This window comes from Ovis aries, chromosome 1 (genome assembly GCF_016772045.2).
Source record: "Ovis aries strain OAR_USU_Benz2616 breed Rambouillet chromosome 1, ARS-UI_Ramb_v3.0, whole genome shotgun sequence".
NCBI classification, from domain to species: Eukaryota; Metazoa; Chordata; class Mammalia; order Artiodactyla; family Bovidae; genus Ovis; species Ovis aries.
In genome coordinates, this window is record NC_056054.1 from 28,800,111 (window position 1) to 28,814,001 (window position 13,891).

General features: G+C 53.2%; 1 protein-coding gene across 12 annotated transcripts in view; it reads right to left on the bottom strand.

Moving 5' to 3' along the window:
- Nucleotides 1–13,891, bottom strand: part of SSBP3 (single stranded DNA binding protein 3) — a 165,889-nt gene that overhangs the window by 56,205 nt on the left and 95,793 nt on the right. For 2 of the 12 annotated variants that reach the window (XM_042248450.2, XM_042248431.2), the window contains exon 1: nucleotides 11,392–13,181. The exons of the other annotated variants lie outside the window; for them this stretch is intronic. The gene's annotated coding sequence lies outside the window, so the exon portion shown is untranslated. Of the gene's footprint in view, nucleotides 1–11,391; nucleotides 13,182–13,891 lie in introns of those variants that run through there. 12 annotated transcript variants of the gene reach the window in all.

Genomic DNA, 13,891 nt, shown 5'->3' on the forward strand with positions numbered 1-13,891 from the left:
TCTCAAGAGTCTTCTCCAACACCACAGTTGAAAAGCATCAATTTTTTGGTGCTCAGCTTTCTTTATAGTCCAGCTCTCACATCCATACATGACTACTGGAAAAACCATAGCCTTGACTAGACGGACCTTTGTTGGCAATGTAATGTCGCTGCTTTTCTTCCCCAAGTTTCCTAGAGAGAATTTTAGTAGCATCAACAGACTGAGGCTATAGCTAAGGGAATGGAGAGAATCTTATCACCCAAACAGAAAGGCCAAGACAGAGAGAAGCGGGGTGGCAAAAGCGGAAGGTACAGGAAGCGGCCTCTCGGTTTTATGTGCAGACCACAGAAGAGAATCCATTTAGGAACAGAGGTTCTAATTCTGCAGCTTGGAAAAACACACAGAGCTGTTGCTATGTGAAGAGACAGAAACGGCTGGCGTTAAAAATAGGTTTGGATGACACAGGGGAGTGAGCAACACAGGATCCCTGCCTCCAAACGGCCAGGGGGCCGTCACGTGCAGGGAGGAACGGACGGACGTGCTCGCCTGTCGCCGCTGAGGGATGGCCCTAGGTCGAGGGGCAGATGCTCTGAGCTGCCGAAAGCTTCTCCAGATCCGAGCATCAGAGTGGAGAGCCTCTGGGAGTGGTGGGCCACGTCACCTCGGGGTGGCTCAGCGGGGACAGGGTGCGAGCGCACTCAGGATCAGAGGGTGTGTGTTTCGTCTCTGCTTGGCCACGACAGAGCCATGGGGACTGCCTCAGCCTCCCCTCTAAAAAGGGGGGAGCTACATTATCCAGCACGACCTGGCATTTCCTGGGGATTATTAGGAGACAGAGGAGCCCCAGATGGAGGGTCCTGGGATCGGGGTTCCAGGGCCAGCTATAAACCACCTGCTGTGTGACTCGGGTGAGCCTTCTTGCCCCTCAGGCCTCTGCTCAGTTCCAAGTGAGGTGGCTGAGATCCTGTTGCTACAGTGAACCAAGCGGACATCACACTGAGCTCTCGGCCACACAAACTGAGAAAGGGCGACAAAAGCCCCAGCTTGCATGGTCAGGCCGTCAGGCGCAGGTGAAGGCTGTCTTGACACCAGAGCTTCTTCCCTAACATCCCCATCTCATTTCTATCTCCTGAAAAGTGAGGATGGATGCAGGAATGCAGAGAGAGCAGGCAGAGAGTAGCAAATGCCTTTTTATCCTGATCCCAGAGCCCTGGGGAGAGGGAAGGGGGTACAATTTACTTCTCAACATCCCTGCGAAGGTGTCACTGCTGTTTACTGGTAAGAAATCAGGCCCAGAGAAGTGCATTATCCTAAGTGTTCTAACTTCAGTCTCTCTGTCCCTCCACCTCTGATTTCGGTCCAAGAAACCTAAATAATGCACCCCTCTCCGCCCTGCCACTAGTCCCTACAAAGGAGAGTTCTGGGTTTTTGTTGCTTATGAAAAGAAACAACAGATCATAGTAACATAAGGTAAGCACAAGGCATTCTCTACGTCTGAGACCATCCACATGCTTTCCTCTTCCCAGAGTAGACTGGCCTTCTAACTGCTCCTTCCGGCAAGTATTTCACTGAGCTGGCCTCCACTTCGGGTGCGTGCATGCTCGTGTGTGCCTGTGTGTAGGAATGTAAGATCTCGCTGAAGAGTCTGTTGGATCGAACTGGTAAATTACCCTGGGAAGAGGAGAAACAAGGCAGGCGGGGAGCTTAAGAAGGTTAGGAGCACTTTCTACACGGCCACGTGTTCAGCAAACGCTGGCTCCCAGGCCGCCAGGGATGCTGTGCTGTGCCTGCTGGGGTGGGAGATGACAGAGGCTCAGCTCTGCCCCTGAGGTCCAGGGGATGAAATGAAGTCTCCACAAGAGAACTGAGGGATGCGGGAAGGTGCTCTGGGCGGGCGCCGTGAGGTGGGGATTAGGGGGATCAGGGAGGCTTTATGGAAGAGGTGGCACTCAAGCCAGGGCCTTAAAGGACAGCAAGCCTCGGAGATGCAGGAGGTGATAGGGAGGTGAGAGATTACTGCTGTCATCTTAGCCCTCCGCTGGAACCAGGCCTTCTGACAGCTTCTCCTTCAGAGCATAAATCCCGTCAGGCCTCTGCCCTCCCCAGCCACTCCATCTCGCTGACGGGGTGGGCATGGGGCTTATCCATGTCCCCTCCCCCAGAAGGGGGAGGAGGCTGCCCACCCAGCTCACCAGCTAACCTAGGCACAGCTCAACCAGCTTCTCTCCCCATCCTCCTGGACAACTGGGCAGGGACTACAGATGAGAAAACAGGGGCTCAGGGACTCATCCAAGGTCATTCAGCTCGGAACAAGCAGAACTGGAAGTCAAGCCCAGACCTTCTGGCTATGTTCTGGCTTCTCCAATCGAAGCTTTGAAACTGACATTTAAAGATGTTGCCAGAGGGTAAAGAGGTCCGGGCTTTACGCCCAGCCCCTCTGTTCTCCAGCAGCTGGGGTACAAGGGGACCTCACTTTACCTTCCTGAGCCCTTCATCATCTATTACAGGGAGGCCTCTACCCTCAACAGGGGTATGGGGAACCCAAATATGACTCCTCAGATAAGGGACTCAAACTCCTGAGCCAGCAACACAGCACCAGGTGGAAGACACGCGAGTTTGCTTTGTATGATTCTATGAACACAGGGCAGGCCGGGGCGTGGGAAGGGTGGGGGCCAGCAGAAGACAGCATCCTTGGTGGGGCAGAACCCAGTCTTCTGAGGAGCGGCCTCTCTCGTTTTTAAAAAAAAAAAAAAAAAGTCAAAGAAAGGCACCCCAGTCAGATCATTTTCAAGAGGAAGAGCAACTGGCTTCTCTGTGCTGAGAAGCTCGTGGCCACCATCCCACCAGGCCCTGCCCATCCAACCCAGGAAGCACTCGCTTCTTCCGTGAACTGGATCAAAGGGCATCATCTGGGTAAGAGGTGGAGCCCCATGTAATTAATACCTGGTTATACTGTAGATGCCAGCCAGGGTGCCCTTCCCCATGTGCAAACATCTCCCCAGCTGAGCCGCACAGCAGAGGGCATGGGTCCTAGGCATGTACACGTGAGACAAGGGAGATTAAAGGCGAGACGTGCCCCCTGCAAATGAACAGCGTGGAGTGGATCAACAGCACGCTGTTTGTACAACGCTGATTTTCTTCTTAAAGAGAGATGAGCTTCAGACCCTGGTTTACACCATTAGCAAAACACACACACACACCCACACACCCACACACCCACACACCCACCCACATCCACTGTCTTAAAGGAGCCTCTTACAACCGCAAACATGTCATAGTAGGCCAGTGACAGTTTCTTAACAAGAACACTGGCAGTTGCTTCTGCGAAGTGGAAAATTCCCTGGCATGGGCCTGCACACACGCTCAGTTGCAATGACAACTTAATCCTGCCAGGACTGAGGTGTGCACAGAACAAAAAACCCACCCACTTTAGAAACTTCCGTTTTTTTAAGTTTAAGAGAAATCATGAAAGGGATGGCCCTCAGAACACCTTTCAAGAAAGGGGGCACACACTTTGCTCACTGGCACCAGATTCAGGGGGGACAGTCACCTTCCCTCAGCTCAGCTCGTCATACAGGATAAGGTGCACAGCCTGAAAATCTCATCCAGGTCCCCTGACATCCAACCGGGGAAGTTTACACCAGGCTGGGGAGGGGGTGCAAACGAAGGAGCCAGGAATGCAGGCGCATGGGCTGCACGAACAGATGCCGCCTAAGCCTTTAAAGCGCGTATTAATTGCGCTCATTTAGCTAACAGTCTCTGTTTCGTCCCCCACCCTGGTCGACCAGAGTCCTTGGGTACCGCTGGAGAGATGCAAGCTGTTGGCCTTGCTGTTATTTTGTCAGCCATTAAACGATTCATCGGAGTCATTAATTGATTTATTACTGCTGCCTGCTCAGAGGGTTTAGCAAATAAGGAATGATGTAGGTCACAACGCAAAGGAAATTGAACCAAACAACGCCATGAGCAGCCGGGCACTTAGAATCCACTGCTGTCCACTCGGACAGCCCTCCACGCCCAGCTGTCAGACGGGGGGCTTGCACTGCTGGCTCTCCTGCTGAAGCCCAGGTGTCAGCCTGCTCCAGCACAAGTGTCGTGCTGCCCAAGATACAGACAGAAGGTGGAGAAGCTCGTCTTGAGGGCTCCTGGGCATCTGCCAGGTGAGGTCACCAGTAGCTGGGCCCACGGCTGGGCCCTCCAGGACACAGGGACGAGGCATGACATCAGGCAGAGGGCTCCGGCCAGGGGAGATGGCACGCTCTGGCCACACCTCCCCCTCTGCCTGTACTGCCCACAGGAATGACAGGACAGCAACAGATGACAAGACAGGTGCCTCCTAATGCCTGGCCCTTTCTTACTTATCTCCAATCCCCTCAAAAAGCCCCAGGGGGGTGGGTGGCATTAGCATCTCTATGTTACAGTTCCATAGGCCGGGAAGCAGCACCCTGGGACCTGAACCCAGGTCTACCTGACTTCAGAGTCCACATTCCTTCCCCTCGACCAAATTCTTTAGGTAACACAAAGAGGTACTGCAGCTCAGCCTCAATGACAACCTCCAAAAAACTAACTAGGTGACTGAGAACAGGACAACCTCCTCCCTGCCTGGGTGCCTCGTTTACAAAACAGTAGGGTCCAGGGTGGGCAGAATTCAGTCCCTTCTGCCTCCACCCAGTGCCTTGACCCCCTGAGATGCTGCTGTCAACTAGGGATCCTTCCTCTTGGGAAGACTCCAGTTGCTGGGAGTGAGCCCTCCCTGAGGCTTCCCCTGCTGCCCCACCTGTCCTTCAAGCCTAAATGCAGCAGGTGCAGGAAGCCTTCCCAGAACTAGATCAGGCACCCAGTAGGTACACAACAAAGGTCTGCTGCACTGGATGGGGCTGTAGAAAAGGTCCCAGGTTTCACCCTGCTCCCAGGCCCTGGGGTGCTGAGCAGACTCAGGGAGCGGTGTTGAGATGAGGGGACTAGGACAGTCATTTTACAAAAACATTAACACCCTCGACAAGAGGATTCACGAGGTCACAGATTCTGGGCAAGTCTGTGTGTGCACATGTCTGTCTGCATCTCTGAGGCGGGAACGGTAACAGCTCTGGTAGCCAGTGTCCCTAAGGAACCAAACTCAGCCAGTCTGGTTGACTCAAATTCTGTGATCACAACAATAAGCCCCTCAAAGACACACCACATCCCTCACTGCCTGGCAGCATTCTAGAACAGGGCCCACTCTGGCGGGCATGCAAGAGGCCCTCTCAGGGTGGCAGGCTATTCAGTTTGCCCCAAGAGTCATGTGGAGGGGCTGAAGACGTAGGTCAGGCATGGACTGAGACCCAGGCTGCTTCAGTCCTTGACACAGCCCAGTCTGCAAGCTTGTTCCACAGCCTGTTGAGGTCTTGCCAGAGCCATTGCAGGGCTAGGCAGGGCTGCCCTTTGGAGGTCATCACAAAGAGGCCCACAGATGCTGCTGGGGGTCTACCAGGCACACAAGCAGGGCTTTCTTGTTAGCATCCTGCCACAGTGGTTCCGGAGCACCCAAGGACACACTCGGCCTTTAGGATCCTAGTAAGAAACCTGCTAGTGGGACGGGGCCAGGAGCCCAGCCTGGAAGAACCAGAGATGACCTGACTGGTCAAAGGCTTCCGAGGGACCAGAGGACCTTATCTACTTAGACTTTTGACCCATCCAAGGGACTTCCCAGTGGTCCACCCCTACTCTCCCCATCAATCCATATGGTATTGAAAGCACAAAGGAAGGTCTTTTCTGATGAAGGACCTTCATCAGGGTTCAACAAATTAGATTCTTTAAGTCTATCAGAGAAGGAATAATCTATTATTATTACATATGTTTAGTACGCTCTGGCTTACAAGGCCTTTCTTTCACCCAAATCTACTTGATGAACATGCCCAACTATCCCTCTGCGGAGGCTGGTCCATCTCTCTGGAACTTCTCGTTCACTCTCTCCTCCTGGGCAAAACCTCTTCATCTTCCGTGTGTTCCTCATCACAGCACTTGTCACATCTGACAGTTAATTTCTTATTAAATTAGCCAGCTGCCTTCACAGGGATGGGGGCAGGAATGGTGTGCACAGCATAGAGAAGGTGCTGGCTCAGTAAATATTTTTTGGATGAATAAAGTTCTTGCAGAAATTCTGCTTATCAAGAATAGTCACCATGTCTACAAGGTCAAACTGCAAGACTAGCTAACTCATACAATTACCCTCTCCCCTCGAAACACAGCACCTCCGCCACACACACACGCACGCACGCCCCACTAGGCCCACACACATCTTAGAACAGGCTGTTTCCTCTGCCTGTGAAATCCAAGCTTTGGGTGTTCAGAAAACCTGGGCAACGATGCGGCTCCGCCCTCCTGGCAGATGACTTGGGTGGCCTCTTCTGGAGTCAACGGTCAGGTCAGCAAAATGAGATCATGGTTACACCTCCTCTCCCAAGACAGCTGTGGAGACAGCTTAAGCTAACATCTAGACAAAGCATCTTTAGTTCCAAGACAGACAAAAAAATGCAAGAGAGTGAGGTAGTCTCTAGAGTTAAACTGCTACTGTGTCTCATTCCCAACTGGACGGAAGTCAAGCCTGGGGCCAGGGGGCTGGGTGCAGTGAAAGGATCATGTATGAGTTGAGGAGTCTTTATGAGTTGCTAAGACCTAGTTGCCTCTTCCAGCCCTGGTGGTCGAGCCTCCCTTTCATTTCCAAAGCAGAGTCTGCTGTTCACTCTCAAGACAGGTTGAACGCTCTGGTTCTCAGCCTCCATGCAGGTAGATGTCTGCTCCGCTGGCCCAAGGAGCAACTTTTTCCATAAGCTTCTTAGAGGGGCCAGAGAACATGCCTACTACCTCCAGGGCTTGAGGACAGGCAGAGGTGGGGGGCGGTGCTCCTGAGCCTGGGCAGAAGCTGACAAAGACATCAAGGCAGAGGTCTCCCCCTAAGATGCCTTCCTGTGCCCCAGAAAATGTACCCCATAGATAGAGGAATCCACTGCCAATCTGACAACTGCCCTTTGCAGCTGGACCCTCCGAATCATAGATTTAAAAAAAGACATGTCTCTTGGAATCAAGAGACATGGCCCAGAGTAAGCCTTGAACTCACTCAGTCAGAATGCATCCTCCTCTTTCTCCCTGATTCAACTCCTTACTTGACTTGAAAGAACTTGAGAGAGGCAGAGAGAAGAGAAAGATAAGATGCTGAGAAAAAGGGGAGGGTGGGCAATGACCAGGCTCTCTGAGCCTGCAGGAACCTCTGGTCATACCCCTGTTCTGTCTACCATGTCCTGAGAACAGCTCCAGCCCTTCAACAAGCAAGTCTCAGGCCCCCCAGGACACCGTTCGTGCTACTTTAACTCTCTCTGCTCAACAAGCTCCCCTGCCACCTTCCCTGTATCTGCCTATATCCCTTTATCTACCTATAGAACTCCTACTCATCCACCTATGCCCACCTCTTATGTCCCTGCTTCCCAGCACAGAGCAAGCATGGAAGGCCCTGAGTAGGTTCATGAGCTAGAACTCAATTTTAGAAGATACCTGCTTCTACCTGCAACCCTCTCAACAAGGGCTGAGATGGCTGAGATGGAACGTTAGCCGTTCCAATAAACTCCTACCCAAGGGCTGCCACGGTAATGCAGACAGAGCAGGACTGAGGGGAGGAGCTTGGGCTCCCCAGCTCCCTGGCTAATTCAGAGGCAGGCAGTTCACTCCCATCTTGAGATGCTCCCCCGCCCCATGCCCCGACCAATATAACACAACAGCTTCCTGGAGCTGGCATGACCGATATAAGACAACAGCTTCCTGGAGCTGGCATGAGTTAATGCAAACAAGGAGATAACGGAAGGGCTGGGAGCTCATCTCCTCCACCCATTCTCCCCTCCCTCTTTTCATGGACACCCAGCTTCAACCTTGAGAAGCACATGCTGGTCCCCAGCCTCTGCACAAGACATCCCTCCACCCAGGATGCCCACCTCCCTGCTGGCTTCTGCCATTCTAGTCCCTCTACCCATCCATCCCTCAGGTTGCCCTGGACACTGGGCAGGATGACTTTTTTCCTCTTCCAAGTCAACGTAAAACTCTGTAAACCCTACAACACTTTCTACCTGGCCTTATCATATGGACAAAGCTATCTCCCTGCAGGACCACTGGTTCCAAAAAGTAGAATCCAAATATTAACTATGTCCAATAATCAGAAGTCACTGAATGACTGGGGGCTGTAAGACAGCTTTTGGACAAAGCTAGGCCTGGCTTTTCTGGGAAATGTTTTTCATTTTTCTCCTTTATAAAGATGTAACTTTAAAGAACAGAACATACTCTCATAAATCCAAATGTCAAAAGGGACAAAGAGGGGCCTTATCTTCCCAGAGTCTCCATGTTCCTCTTCTCAAGCAATCATTGGAGAAGAGAAACATGGAAACCTTGGAAAAGACCTGATTTTGAATCTTAGTTGTATTCCTAGCTTGAAATGTGTAAGCCACATAGACATCACCGGACCATCCTTGAAGGATGATGACCAAACTCCCCACTCTGCTGCAAATCTGGTCTAAAGCAGTCTGGTTTTCTTTTATTTTTATCTAATTGCATTTGAGGCTGTGGCCTGGTTTTCTCCACTGCAGATAGGAGTTTTTTAAATCAGCTTCAGGTAATCCACAGGCCTCCAGAAAACCCGAACCTAGAACCTTAGGACAGGAAGGAGTCCCCCAGCTTCTCTGCTAACAGACCTAGCCGCAGCCTCACAATCCTAGGGTGAGGGTAGGAAAGGTCTGAGACCTGAGTCTTCCAAGACATCATCCCTAGGCAGTCTTATCTAGAAAATGGCAATAACTTTGCCTTGCTTCCCAGAGTTTATGAAAGTAAGGTTTCTGCGTCCCCCAGAAACAGTGCTCAGCTTACAATCAGGTGGTCAATAATTACTTTGGTGAATGGACACTCCTTCTAAACCCTTCTCTCCACTTTTTATCCACCAAGGAAGTCCCATGCCCTGTGTGGACTAGGTGGGGCACTGGTCACCTGTAGAGCCTCTCAGCCCTCCCATCACTGTCCCCCAAAGCTTGCTAGTTCCGCATTCCAGGAACAGAAATAACCCACCACACATTGTCCAGACATGGAAAGGAAGCTGGTCTCACTTAGCCCTCTCGATAGCCTGCTCCTTTGTTCCGTATCTGACCCACCTTGCCAATGAAGACCACGATGGTTAAGTGTCTTTACAAGGTCGCAGTTCTTCCTGGCTGGGTCGTCATCACACACCAACACACTGCATCCCCTCCAGTGGGAACCAAAAGGAAGACCCCAGTCATGGAAGGGAAAGACTAATCTTACAAACAGGCCTTCCAGTGATGGTACCAGTGTGAGGCAGGTCTCTTCAACCTTAACTTGCCCATCTGTGAAATGGGAAGTCTCCATTCTTTGCCTGGCCTGCCTGACACAGGAGTTTGAAGAAACAAATAGAAAACTGGGCGTGAACGGAACAGCAACTGCATCCCCTGCTTCCTGACAACCCAAGGGGCTTGGAAGGAAGGAGGGCACTACAGGGATACAGGCACGGGGCTGGGAGTCAGGCCCTGGCAGGCTGCCCCATGAGTCCCTTTCCCCTGTCTATTAAAAAAAAAACAACGGGTGGATTCAATGCTTGGTTCCCAAACCTCGCTGCACATCAGAATCACCTGGCGGTTCTGCCAGCCACCCAGTCACCACCCTCCCTAGGCTGCAGAAAGCCTGTAGGGATCCAGTTTTTGGGGAACTCCAGGATCAGATGTCCCAGAAAACTCCTCCTGGGTTCTGCCTCTGCCCTGAGCAGCCCCAGGTCCAGGGGTGGTTAGAGGGGCAGGCGTCTTTTACCCCTCACCCTCCGCAGCCAGGCTCCCAGGAGGCCTGTAGAAAGCCTCCGGATGCAGGTCGGGGCTTAGACAGCCGCCCAAACAGGTACGGGCCCAGATTTAATTGGCCTCTCGGTTAAGCTTTCTAATCTCATTAAAGCTGCCTCCATCATGCAGACCACAGCTCTGAATTTAATAACAGAAGAGCACTGCCCTGCCCCACTGTAAGCTGATTAGGTCTGGGGAGGCCAGAGAAGACCGCTCTGGACCCGAGGCCCCCTGGCTGCAGTCAGACCACTCTAGGCCCTATCACGCCACGCTGCCATATGGATGGCACACACTCAAACTCAGAGGAGAGGGGCACACTGCAAAGGAGGGCAGGAAGGAAGGAAGTGGGAGAAAGTGCTTAGAGCAGGGGTGCAGGGCCAGACCTGCCCACCCCATCCTGGGGAGCCAACACAGTCTCCATGACTTCCAATAAAGATAAACAACCAAGTAATTATATCCATCTTATCAGGGTGCAATAACAGTGTCCACCCCACAGCAGGAGACAGCAACCCCTCTGGGCAGAGTGTGGGCTTCCCAGCTGCCTCCTCGAACTCTTCCTGAAGCCCTCATCCCTGACTTCATCCTCAATGGGAGGGAGAAGGCAGAGGGCCGCGGAAGACTTGTCCTGCCACCCCTGCTTTCCCCACCCACCCCATCCCCAAGAGAAGCTACTCACAGCCCTTCCCCGATGAGAGTGTGACAGGGGCTGAGCAAGGAGCCAGCTCGTGGACATCGGCTCCAAAAACACCACGGTCAACGTGTGCAAACATCCCTGTGCAAATACACGTCGCCCACTTCTCGCTCATCTCGCACTATCTAAATATATCTCGAGGAAGTAACTTGGCAGTGATGAGAAATTCTGCAGTGTCTCCAAAGTAGCAACTACAAAACACACACACACACGCTTTGCTCTGTTGTAGGTGCCACGCTGGGTCAAGGACATGCATGGAGACCACACACACAGGCAATATCTGCCCAACGTATGGGGGGTTCGGTCCTCCTGAGGGTTAGTGATCACTTATCATTAATGTTTAATAGGAAGATGAGATGAGATCTTAGAAGGAAAGGAACTCCATGCAGTCTCCAGGCTGGGCGAGCACAGATGCCCTGTCCAAGGGAGATGCTCGGGGGCACACCCAGCCGAGTACACACACACCCATCCCCACCCCTCTGGGACTAGCTTTAAGACACTGGCATTTTCCACTCCACTTGCCAAGAATGAGCCACCCTGCCCTGCGTGATCCTCCAACCCCTGAAACAAAGGCGGCAGTCATGGGGGCGGGCTAGCACACTGCAGGCACCGGTCCTATGCCTCCCCCGCCCCTGCCATCTTCACCAAAGAGAAATGAAGGCTCACAGAAAGAGACAGACACGCCCAGGACCAGGTCAGAGCGCTCCACATGCCACCATGCTTTCACTCTCTGGATAATTTGGATAGAGGTGGGTTCCCCCTCCCCCGGCCAGTATCCTCAGCAAATCCAGGCTGAGGCAAATCACCCCTAAGCAAAGGCACCAAATTACTAGGAAAATGTGTGACAGTCAAGGGGGTCAGGCAAACCTCCCAATTGTGTCAGGTCTCAATAGGCCAGGCTGAGTCCCAGCTTCCACACAACACCCAGATCATGTCTTCCCCATCGCTCCACTGGACTTGCTCCTGGACCAGTGTGCCAGCCTCCTTGTTCGTGGATCTGCCCTCCTCGTTCTCTTGTCCTTCTTCCTGTCCCCAAGCAGACCTCATGGGCAGGCTCACAACCCAAGAGGACTTTGCTCCAGGCTGCACGCTGCCCTGGGCCCTTCACTCAGCTCCACCTCCACAGGCCCTCCTTCCTGAACATGGCAAGTCTTTCAAGCTTCCAAGTGTTTATACAGGCTCTTCCCTTGCCCTGGAATGCTCTCTACTTTTTTTTTTTGGGGGGGGGTGGTGTCACGCAGCACGTGGGATCTTAGTTCTTCGACCAGGTTCAAACCTGTGCCCCCTGCACTGGAAGTATGGAGAATTAAGCACTGTATCGCCAGGGAGCCCCTACTCTGCAGTGCTCGTCACACTCCCTTTTCAGTCACCATCTTCCGCCTATTTTTTTCTCTTGGGGACCCACATGAAAAAGCCACCGCATGCAGGAAGCCCTCTGGGTCGAGCCAGGAGGGCCTTCTCTTGGGATATCCAGTGATGGGACCCTTTGCAGCACCATGAGCATCTGCTTACATCCATTTTTCTCACTAGACCATCAGATTCTAGAAGGCAAATGGTCTATGAGGCACCCCCCAGGCCCAGCTAAAGGTCCAGCACACCAAAGGCATTTTCAGGCTAACACAACTTCCAAAAGAAACTTGAAGTCTCAGAACCAACACCAGAAACACTGCTTACTCCAATCCCAGCTTTTTAAAGTCAAGAAAAGGGAGGCTCAGGAAGGATAGGGGAGTGTCGACATCACACCACTGGTCAGCCGCACTGGACTGTGGCTGGCTAGGCTCTTCATCTTCATCCTCTAGGTAAGCCAAAAGCTCCTACAGCAAGACCCAACTCAGGAGACGGCCACCAGGACCAAGCATCCAAGAAAGTGGGGCGTCAGAGAGGCCTACAGGCAGCACAAGAAGAGCCGCCCGAGGGCTCCGGAGCCCAGCAACAGGGGACGCACAGGCCAGCCTGGAGGTCCTGAGGGGAGACGGCTGGCTCAAGTGCCCTGAGCGTTTGCTGGACCAACACAGAAGCAAGGACTGAGGAGAGGACCCAGCATGTGGAGCACTCAACAGACATGCGCTATTGCACAACTAATGGCACTAACGACCAATTACACACCAGCGCAGCCCAGGCCTGCGCCCGGCTCCGGGATCCCAGAGAAAGGAGGATTATTTCGGCTGGGGGGTGGGGCCGTCTGGGGCGCTGACATCTGATCAGACACCATCTGTTATTTTTCTCTAATTGTTCCACATGTGTGAAATTCTGATTCTAAGCTAGAATGTGGACTCTGAAAGGCCAAGACTGCGGTCGCTTCCCCTGCCTCCCCCAACCCCTCTCTCCCCAAACATCCATTCCACAGCAGGGCTCCCAGTGGAGACTGAGGGACCACCGATGGGAGAGACGGACCTTCTATTTCAAAGAGGACGTATAAAGCCAGTGCTGGTTCCCCGCAAGCCTGCTTTACCTGCAAAAGCTCCCTGAGCCCAACAAGAAATCCAGCAGGGTCCACGGGCATTCCCAACGCCCCAGCAACCCAGTGTTCCCGGAGTGTCATGAAGACCTGGGTCCTCCTAGGCTCTACTGCACACTTCCCGTGTCCGCCGGGTGGTACCAGCTCTCCTACACACGTACCTTCTGCCCCTCAGCAAGCCTGCATGATAGCAATCACCACCCCCACTTTAGATAGACTAGGAAAACAGGCTCAGACAGAGGGCGCTTGGTGAGGTCAGCAGCAGGCCCACACGGAATCCTTTCCCACATCACACAGCCCGTAATACCCATTCCCTGCCAACAGTGGCTTGCGACAGAAGCCTCACCAGAATCCTCTGGTATGAATCGGAGCCGCTCAGACGCCCCATCTGTGAGAACCACCACCACCACTCCAGATCAACTGTGGTTTCCCAGCACCAACTCAGCTAAGGGGCACCCCACACCAGGCGGGGTCACGCACACACATACCATGCTATACCCCAGTTTCTACAGTGACACCCACCTTCTCGCTCTCCTGAGGCCTCACCCCCACCCACCCCCAGCCCCAGCCGAGTTTCCATAGAAGCCCAGAAGAACGCAAACTCCAATTATTCCCTTTCTTGCTTGAATAATGGCCACTTCACAATTCTCCCTGCCCGCGCCAGGACCCTCGCCGCTCTGAGCGGGCGCTCAGGCCAGGGAGAGAGAACAAATGGGAGGGGGATGAAAAACACACACAACGGTAAGCTCCAACCCAAACAGAACTAATCCATTCAGAGCCAAAGGAGGCCGAGCAGATGGGAAGCCAGCATCCCCCGCCCGTCAGCACCCCGGGTTCCGGGGCCTCTGCCGCAGTGTTGCGATGATAAAGGGTGCCCCAGCAGCGTGCTCGCGGGCCGCCCCCTGCTCC